Below are 10,253 nucleotides of genomic sequence, written 5' to 3' on the forward strand. Positions count from 1 at the left end.
GGGTAATTAGGGTTTTGTAGCTAATAAACTAGAATTGGACCTAAACCTTTAATCTACATTAAGTGACAAAGGAATTGGTGGTTGATTAGGTTAGAGAAGACTAAATTACTAAGGAATTAGAGTTTAGTCAATTACCATTTGCCATGAATTGAATCTTGTATGATTAAAATAGTTATTAAGAATTTTTAATCCGGAAAAATAAATATCTCTGAAACCTTAACTGTTCTCTTATATAGTTTTCACACCAAATTTAATAATTGCTTTCTTGAATTACTGTTTGATGCAAATTGAAACCCAAAACACTCTTTTCTGCTTGTCTGACTAAGTGAATCAATCAGCCATTGTTGCTTGGTCCATCAATCTTCATGGAATCGACCTTCACTCACCTGAGGTATTACTTGGTACGACCTGGTGCACTTGCCAGTAAGTTATGGATTGCAAAATCCGCACCAGTGAGTCCATCATAAAAGACTTGGAGTTGCACCCAATCAGCAAACATATTTTGGAGGCACTTTCTCAATATTTCTTTGTACCTTTTTCAAGCTTCATAGAGAGATTCTCCATCTTTCTGAGTGAAAGTTTGGATATCATGTCTAAACTTTTTAACCTCTGGGTTGAGAAAAAGTTTAGTTAAGAACTTATTAACCAAATCATCCCATGTTGCAATGCTCTCCTTTGGTTGAGTTTTAAACCACTGCTTCGCTATCCCTTACAAAGAATGGGAACAACATTAAGCGATATGCTTCAATAGAGACACCATTGATTTTGACCTGTCACATATTTGTAGGAAGGTAGAGGTGAACAAATTAGGATCTTCTTGAGGACTCCCACTAAATTAGCAATTTTGTTGCACCAAAGAGATGAGTTGAGGCTTCAACTCAAAGTTGTTTGCCTCCACAATGGGTCTCACTATGCTACTCCCATAACTATTACTTGTGGGGGTAACAAAGTCTCCAAGAGTCCTCTTTGCATTGAAATTGTTGTTTTCTATGCTTTCTTGCTCAAGTTCCTCTTGAATTTCCTCCTCCAGAATTTTCTCTTCTTGAATTTTAGATTTCTTCCTTAATTAGTGAAGAGTTCGCTCAATTTCTGGATCAAACAAGAGAGGTTATTTGTCTTTATTTCTCTGCATGAAAAAGCAATAAAAAGCAAATAGGAAAGGTAGAATTTTCAACGTCACAGTGAATGAAATTTTGGATAAGATGAAAAATTAAAAAGACAGAAAAATAAAGGTCTAATATAGGCAGTCAATTAACCGGTTTGATGTCAATCTTGGTTAATCTCCGCCAATAACACAAATTAATGCTTGATTTCATGGGCTTATGTTAAGTCTTGAGTTAATCACTTAAGTATTTGAAGAATTAGAGAACTTGATGAGAGAATTAAGGCCCCTGGGAGTGGCCGATTTGGTATGTTGTATGCATAGTCTCCCACGTACAACACATGACCTTTTCTTGGTGTAATTGATCTCTGTTTGATGCTCCAAGTGCAATGCACCATCCTCCACGTGCAACGCATAGCTCCATTTAGCATAATTGACCCCTGTTTCATCTTCAAGTGCAACGCATGGGTTCCCACGTTGCACGCATGATTGGATTTTAGTGCAATTTGCCTCTGTTTGATTTTCAAGTGCAACACTTGGGCTCCCACGTGCATTGCATGGTTTGATTTAGTGCAATTTGCCTCTGTTTGCTCTTCACGTGCAACGCACCAAGCCCCACGTTGCACGCATGGGCTGCTTTGGTGATTTTTTGTCCAATGAGCTCTCTTTTTTATCCATAGAACTCTCTGTTTGATTCCTCTTTCTTTTGTCTCTTCTTTATTAGCTTTTTCTTCCTATTTGATCTTTGCTAACTCTTCTCTAAATTTTCCTATAATAAATGAATTCAAACTAACTCAAAGTAATACTCACTAAATTATAAAATCATTGCTTTTCTAACAAGAATTATTAACTTATTGAATGAAATTTAAAAAAAAAAACAACTAAACCGTGGGGATTGACTGTGCTCATTTGGACCTACCACTCGTTATACATGGCTATCAATTTGGACGTGGGCGATTTAACCGCAGTATCCGATTACTACTTTCTTGGATCAACCGTAGATTTTCAAAGTGGTGCCCTGATGCGAGAAATGTGGTTACGTTTCCTTTGGTTGTGAAGTATGTGTATAGTATGGCATGCATCATTTTTATCTCTGTGTTTATTTAGTTATTTTTTTTGAAGTACTGAACATATTATTCGGTTTTGAGGTCTCAGGTTGGCTGTGTTGCCAAACCAGCATAGATGAGATGGGCAGATGTTGTTACATTGGAGGTAGTCATTGAACATGATCCCATATGATATAGTATTTAACTTTAAATTTAGGGAAAGTATGAGGAGCTAATGGAATATTTGTACAATGTCTACAATGGAGGTTTATGGAGTATTAGAGATATAATTATTAGTGTTACATTTTCCCATCAGCTGAAGCTTTTCGGATGAGTGGTATCATGACATGGTATTAGAGCGCTAGATTTGAAAGGTCAAAAGTTTGATTCTTGGTGAACCCCAAAATCAGGCTTTTGGAAGATGTAAGCGGATTGTAGTGCTACTTTAGAGGTTAAAAATTTTGTCAATTCATGCTAATGACTATATAGATTCGTTGAACTATGACATACGGCCATTGCATGATATCGTTCCTCAATAAACACAAAGTGACGAAGAGATGCTGACCTGGAGTGTAGTAATACCTGTAGTGTGTTTCGATTTCATAGATTTTCATCATTATACAGATTGAAATTATGAGCTCTTTAAAAAATATAAAAATTCCTAATAAAAACACAAAAATTCGTAGGCACTAACTTAACATATCTACTATCATTAAAACACATAAAGGCTTACAGACAAAAATTAAATTAAAACCAGATATTATACTCTTTAAAAAAAATGCAAAAGTTATTAAAGGAGAACACAAAAAATTTGTAATGGATAGTAACAAAATAAAAAAGATTCAAACTAATTCATAGTTGATATGCATTCAAGGTTAAAAAGACACAATATATATATATATATATATATATATAGCGATTGTGAATTAAAAAAATTAAAGAGTTAGTAGCTACCCTTCTGTGTTACAGATTTCTGTTTTTAACAACTTAATGAGAACGTGATAAAGATAAGGGGAAAAAAATGAAGAAATGAGATTGAGAGTGGAACCGATGAAAGACGAGAATTATATTTAGAGATTCAATATTTTTTCTAAAAGAGATTTGATAGAAATAACGAAGAAGACTGAAAATTTTGAAATAATTTTCATGAAAATTGTGAGATTAAAGTGTGTAATTTTCGCGCAGAATAGTGTGAGTAATTTTTGTTGATTTTAAATTGGGCCAATAATTTAGTTTAAGCCAATAAATTATTAGGCCAACTCAATTAAATTTAATTATTAAAAAAAATTGTTCGTATAATAATACTGTTTTTTTATTTCAATTTTAATAAAATTTAGAGTGGAGTACAATTATATATAAGAGTAAAATTTATTTTTGATCTTTGTTTTTTTTAATTTACATAATCTACAACTTAATAATTGGAAAATGACAATTCGCCCCTATCTTTCTTCTTCGTTAAGCGCATAACCCTTCTAGGAGAATCTCGCTCAAAAAAATAGCAAAAAATACTTACATATGACTTTTGCTTGTATAATTCTGTTCTATATAATTATAATCATTTGAGTGGGACTGTTTTCGCCTATATAGTTATTAAAACGACATTATAAAGGAATAATAACTATTTGATTGAGTCATTATTTTGATAATTATGTAGGAGCTAAACAGTTTTAATCAAATGATTATCATTCACGTAGGACTGAACAAGACTAGATCTCACAGAAAGATTCATGTGTCTATTAAAAAAATTATCATTTTCTAATTATTAAATTGCGAATTATCTACCTTATAAAAGGATAGGGCTGTCATATGCAATTCACTCAAATATCTATATTGGAAGTGTTTTGGCAAGGATATTCTTCCGCATTATAGGTCAGCTTCAGACTGCCTTTGAGGACTCTTGTAGCTTCTGGCTCAGAAGTGAAGTATCCCCATGAACTCGAACCCAAGCATGGTACCTGCAAAAAGGATTCTGACGCTCAAGTCAATTATATCGTTTATTGTGTTGTTGATCTTCTGCCTCTTTATTGTCGGCTTTCCCTCTAATTTATAGCCACTATAGCTAAATTATTCGTCAGTCCGTTAGTCGTGGCCGACAAGTTGCGAGATTTTAGAGAAAAAGTTTGTTATGATGAGGAGTTTAATTAATTTGAATTTTATTTAGTCCTGCCAAGGTATAATCTGTTTTCTCCAATGTATGAAGGATACGATACATAACCCCCAAGCTTGACTTGCCGAACTTATGTTTTAGCAAGTTGAGCTTTTGTCGTACAGTTATACCTCGGTTGAGGATGAATATGTTAGCCCCAAACACAACGTGGTTGCTTTTGTTCAAGCTTGGGTTTTTGAAACAAATTAAATATTGAAAATAATAGCAACAGTAATTAAAACTTAGTAATTAATAATTATTATACCTTGTGAACCGGGCTGTAATAAATCCGCATTTGTTTCTTTGGATGAGATCTGGACCATTTTTTTCATCATGGTATGTGAACAGTTACATTTTGAATTACTCACTAAGTTAATGGGTAGTATTGATGCTTTATTACCGTTTCTTGGAAAGAGACACAAACTCTTGACCTTACTCTTCTTGCTTAAGTTCATGAAAGAGACATGACTTCAAGAGGTTAATTTTTTGTCCTTGTCTGTATTTTTTGTTTTTCGACAATGGATAAAGAAAAAGAAAAGGAAAAAGTAGTTGAGGTTAAAAGCGAAAATCCCTATCACTGGGTGCATGCTAACGTTAAAACTCGTTTGTCTGCCTATTGCGATAACGAGTCATTGCTAGAGCTTAGTGCTGTGAAACTGACCAAAAAAGGTTCGGCTTTTAGCGTCGAACTACTCCCTTGGGGCAGTGAGCAGAGGGTTTGTGAGAGGAGGGGAGATTTGGCTTATTTCTATATATATACTAGAACTTTATTTGAAATTCTCTTTTACTGACTTTGAGTGCAAAATTTTGATGCAACTAAACTGTGCTCCCTTGCAGTTACACCCAAACTCTTGGGCTTTTCTGTGAGTTTTTGAATGTTTGATAGATTTTTTGGAATATCCTGCATCATTAAATATTTTCTTTTCTTTATTTTAGTCTAAGGGGGTGCGAAAAGGTTTGTGGGTTTACTTAGTAGCTTTCCGGGTCATTCCCTCTTCCTGTTATATAAATCTTCTTTTAAAAATTTCAAGTTGATGTTTGTGAAGGTTTGGTCGGTAGAGACCGAATACCCTTTTTATCTGGATGATGAGTTGATGGAGAGGTTTCCTTTGTATTAGTATCCGGAGCCAATGCAAATTCTTGAGGCTGTGGAAAGAAATGAGGAAGAGGGCATGTTTCTTGATTTTTTAATAGAATGTTTTGCTGCCGGTAAATATCTGTCGATCCCGGAGTTGTTGAATTTTGAGAAATAAAATGACAAAGAGGGTTTAAAGGCTTCTATAGGTATTGTATTTTAGTTGTTTCTTTTGCTGGTTGGTTGGTAATTGTTAACGTAGCACTTTGTTTGTTTTGCAGGTGGCAGAATGCCTAATTTGTCTACTTCTCACCTGCAATCTTTTCTTAAAAAGAAAAATGAAAAGGTTGGCAGTGGTTTGGGAATAGGGAAAGAAAGTGGTAGGGATGTCGGTCATTCCACTACTCGACCTCATCCTTCTCCGAAGAGAAAAAGAGTCGATTCCGAAAAATTGTTGGAAGTGCTTTCTAAGGAGGATAAAGTTGATAGGTCGGCTTTTGAGAAGCAAAGGAAGCTTCATGGGTTTATAGAGGGGGTGAACCCTCAATCCCTTTGGAGTGATCAATATCCCATCTCCGAACTTGCTGATAGGGTGTCTCAGTACCTTAGGGATATGCGGCTGACTCGTTGTACGGGTATAGAAGGAATGGAAAAGTTTATCCAGATTAGTATATCTTTGTTGCTATTTGGGTGTTGTCATCTATATATGTGTGCTTTATGTTTTTTTTTTATTTTGGTCATAGATTGTGGCCTCGCATTTGCTGTGCGTTGGCCGTGCTATTGAACTGCTGGGTGCGGAGTAAGGTGCTGTTGGTGAAAAAATTGTGAATCTGGGGTGATCAATGAGAGAAAAAGAGGGCGCCATTGTTAATGTGACCTCTAAGATGAAGGACAGGGAGGAAGAGGTCGGTAGGCTTTAAGACCAAATCCGTCTTCTCCAAAATGAAATTAAAGAAAATGACAAGTCCAAAGGTCAGATGGCCTCTTGTATTCACGAGCTGGAGAATGAAATTTTGGAGATGTTTGCTGTTGGCTTCGATCGAGTTGTAAGCCATATTGCAATGTTTGCGCCTGAATTTGATGTTAGGAAGCTTGATGTTACAAAAATTGTGGTGGACAGGGAGCTTGTTGAGGATGAGGCAGGCGAGGAGCATGACGAGAATGTTCCTCCCCCCTCTTGATAAATATTGATCATTTTGAGAATTTGTATTTTGGAATATTTTGACTTGGTTAACGATTTTGTTTCGGTTTGTTTTTGTGAACTGCTTATCTGACTTATGATGTCGGTTTGAACTTTGAATGTTTATTGCATGCTGCTTTTAGATTTTGATTCCAACTTTTTGACTTGCATTGGTTTGAACGAAATGACTTTGTAGATAGAACAATGTAGTAAATAGAGAAAAAGAATGCGCTTTATTTGTTATATGAAAAATACTTTTCGAATTTGAAAGGCGTGGAGTGGTCGGCCTCGTTAAAACCTGTCCGAGTAAAACCCTCCTTAGGAAAAAACCCCGTGATCAGGAAAAAGAGTACCTGGCCACTCCAACTTGTTTACAAATAAAAATTAACTATAATAAAACTTCAACGATGAAATTTTTCAAGTGTCGGGTAGGGTCATTCCATCTAATGTTTCGAGGCAATATGCCCCCTTTTCGATGACTTTGGAGACTCGAAAAGAGCCCCCGTAGGTAGTTGCTAATTTTCCATGACCTGCGGGTTTTCGGACTTTTTCTATTTATCTCAGCATCAAATCTCCTTGTTGTAGCATCCTTGGTCGTACTTTTTTGTTATATTGCTTTTGCATAGCTAACTGTATGGATTTCTGTCGAATTTCAGCCAGGCATCGTTCTTTGTTTATTGTATCGAGTTCAGCTGATCTTGCCTCTATATTGGCATCTTCATCAAAGTACTCAGTGCGGGTTGAACCTTGGCCGACTTCTATGGGAATTATACAATCTGTGTCATATACTAACCGGAATGGGGTTTTGTTAGTTGTGGATTGTGGTGTTGTGTTGTAGCTCCCCAATATTTCTGGTATTAGCTCGGTCCAGCGTCCTGTAGCATCTGTTAATTTTTTCTTTAAGGCCTGCAAGATGATCTTGTGTGCTGCCTCTGCGAGCCCATTACTTTGTGGGTGCTCCACAGAGGAAAAACGATGCTTAATGTGAAGGTCAGATAAAAATGATGCAATTTTTTTATCAATGAACTGGTGACCATTATCAGAAATAATTTCTCTAGGCAAACCATATCTACATATGATTGATTTCCAAATAAACGTGCGTACCTTGTCTGAGGTTATCTTTGCAAGTGGCTATGCTTCTATCCACTTAGTAAAGTAATGAATTGCTATTAATAGAAATTTTACCTGTTCTAGCGATACTGGGAATAGTCCGAGAATGTCCATCCCCCATTTGTAAAAAGGCCAACTAATATCTGAAGTGTGCAGCAATTTGGCCGGACTATGAATAAGCGGTGCACATTTTTGGCATGCATCGCACTTCTACACCTTGTTCATACAATCTTTACACAAGGTCGCCCAATAATACCCTGCTCGTAAAATTTTGTGGCCAACCTCCAACCTCCAGTGTGGTGGCCACAAATGTTGTCATGAACCTCGTCTATGGCAGCTTCTGCTTCTGATGGCCACGGAATTTCAATAACGGTCAACCCATTTGTACAGGTCGTCTTCCATGATAGTGTAATAGCTTGCTTTGCGTCTGAATGACCTCAGCTGCTCATTGTCTGGTATTTCTCCAGTTCTTAAATATCGAATGTATGGACTTCGCCAGTCTTCTTCCTGTGACGACACACTTAAAAGAAACTTGGCATTTAAGCTTGGTTTTGTTAGTGTGAGATGTGACATTAAATCTGTTGAGTCGGTTATTCTGGAAGTAGCTCATTTAGATAAAATATCAGCCCTACAGTTTTGCTCTCTAGGTATATGTGATATTTCAAAATTTTGGAAATCTTGTATCATATCTTTTACTAAATTTAAATATTTTTCTAAGACCTGATCTCGTACCTGAAAATGGCCGGTTACCTGTTGCATCACAAGGAGAGAGTCGCAGTATACCTTTAAGTTTTCAATTTTGACTTGTCTTGTTAGTCATAGCTGACTAGTAGTGCTTCGTATTCGGCCTAAGTATTGGTCATTTGAAAGAGAAATTTTATTGACTGCTCATCATGCACACCACGTTATCTTTTAGTAAGATTCCGGCTCCGCATCCACCTTTGTTTGATGCATCGTCTACATACAACTCCTATTCGGTGGTTGTACTTTCTGCAGTGGTGAATTCTGAAATAAAATCAGCCAATGCTTGTGCTTTGGGGATCCTCGTGATTGATGGCCTATATCAAATTCCAAAAGTTCTATTGACCACTTTGTGAGTCGTCCTGCTAGATTTGGTTTTGCCAATATTTGTCGTAACGGTTGACCAGTCCGAACTATTATTTGGTGTGTTTGGAAATAGTGCCGCAGACGCCGATTTGTTATGATTACGACGAATGCCAACTTGTCTATTGTTGGGTACCTCATTTCGGTGTTCTATAGTACCCTGCTCACGAAATATACTAGATGATGTTCCTTCCCTATTTCTGTTACAAGCATAGAACTGACTGTGTTAGGGGAAATTAAAAGGTATAAGTAAAGAGTCTTACCTTTCTGTGGTTTCTATAGTATAGTGGTGAGCCAAGAAGATTTTTGAAATTGGTGAAAGCTTTTTCGCATTCGTCCGTCCAAACAAACTTCTCGGCTTTCCTGAGGGTGTTGAAGAAATGATATGATTTGGTAGCTACTGCGGGTAGAAATCGTGACAGGGCTGCTAGGCGACCTGTGAGTTGTTGTACCTCCTTGATTGACCAAGGTGACTGCATGTGAATCACAGCCTGACATTTGTCAGGGTTGGCTTCTATTCCCCTATGAGTCAACAAAAATCCGAGAAACTTGCCTCCATGCACTCCGAATGCACACTTTTCCGAGTTTAACCTCATGTAATATTGTCGAAGTTGTTGGAATACCTCGTTAAGGTCGGTCTTATGTTGTTCTTCTGAGCTTCATTTGACCAACATGTCATCAACATATATTTCAATGTTTCGGCCAATCTGATCCTTGAAAACCTTGTCCATCAATCGCTGATAAGTGGCCCCTGCATTTTTCAACCCGAAAGACATGACCTTATAACAGAAATTTCCTAGATCTGTTATAAATGTTGTTTTGTCCTCATCGTCGGGGTGCATTAGTATTTGATTGTAACCGGAATAAGCATCAATGAAACTAAGTACTTGAAATCCTGAAGTATCATATACTAATCTATCAATGTTTGGAAGTGGGTAGGAATCTTTCGGGCATGCTTTGTTCAAGTTCAAAAAATCTACATACATACACCATTTTTTCATGCTCTTCTTAACCATTACCACATTTGCTAACCAAGATGAAAATCTAAGTTTTTGGATGAAGCCTGCATCGAGCAATTTTTGTGTTTCTGCTATTGCTGCATTTCTTCTTTCTGTGCCCAAGTTCCTTTTTTTTTCTGTCGCATAGGCCGGACATTAGGATTGACTACTAGCTTATGGCATATAAAGTTTGGATCAATTCCTAGCATGTTGGAAGATGTCCATGCAAAAGGTCAGAATTGGATTTCAATAGTTCAATGAGTTGTTGTTTTATTTCTGCAAGAAAAACAGAACCGATGTTAGTAAATTGGTTAGCTGCCCCTAATTGTACCTTTTCTAGGTCGCCCATTGAGGCAAGTCGACTGTTATTGTTCCGAGGGTCCAGATCGGCCAGAGTTGAAATGCTCTCTATATTGTAGACAGCGTGAACTCTTGTTCCCTTGGAATAGTCTTTAAGCCTGCATTGTAGCATTGCCGAGCTTCCTTGTGGTC

At 36.8% G+C, this 10,253-nt stretch overlaps 1 non-coding gene across 1 annotated transcript; it reads left to right on the top strand.

Annotated features, from left to right (window-relative positions):
• The first annotated feature begins 494 nt into the window (after window positions 1-494).
• On the top strand, window positions 495-601 carry LOC112760751 (small nucleolar RNA R71). Its single transcript, XR_003181176.1, has one exon. It is a non-coding gene; the product is annotated as a small nucleolar RNA R71 (small nucleolar RNA).
• The last annotated feature ends 9,652 nt before the right edge of the window (window positions 602-10,253 follow it).

Source organism: Arachis hypogaea, chromosome 16 (genome assembly GCF_003086295.3).
Source record: "Arachis hypogaea cultivar Tifrunner chromosome 16, arahy.Tifrunner.gnm2.J5K5, whole genome shotgun sequence".
Taxonomy (NCBI): domain Eukaryota; kingdom Viridiplantae; phylum Streptophyta; class Magnoliopsida; order Fabales; family Fabaceae; genus Arachis; species Arachis hypogaea.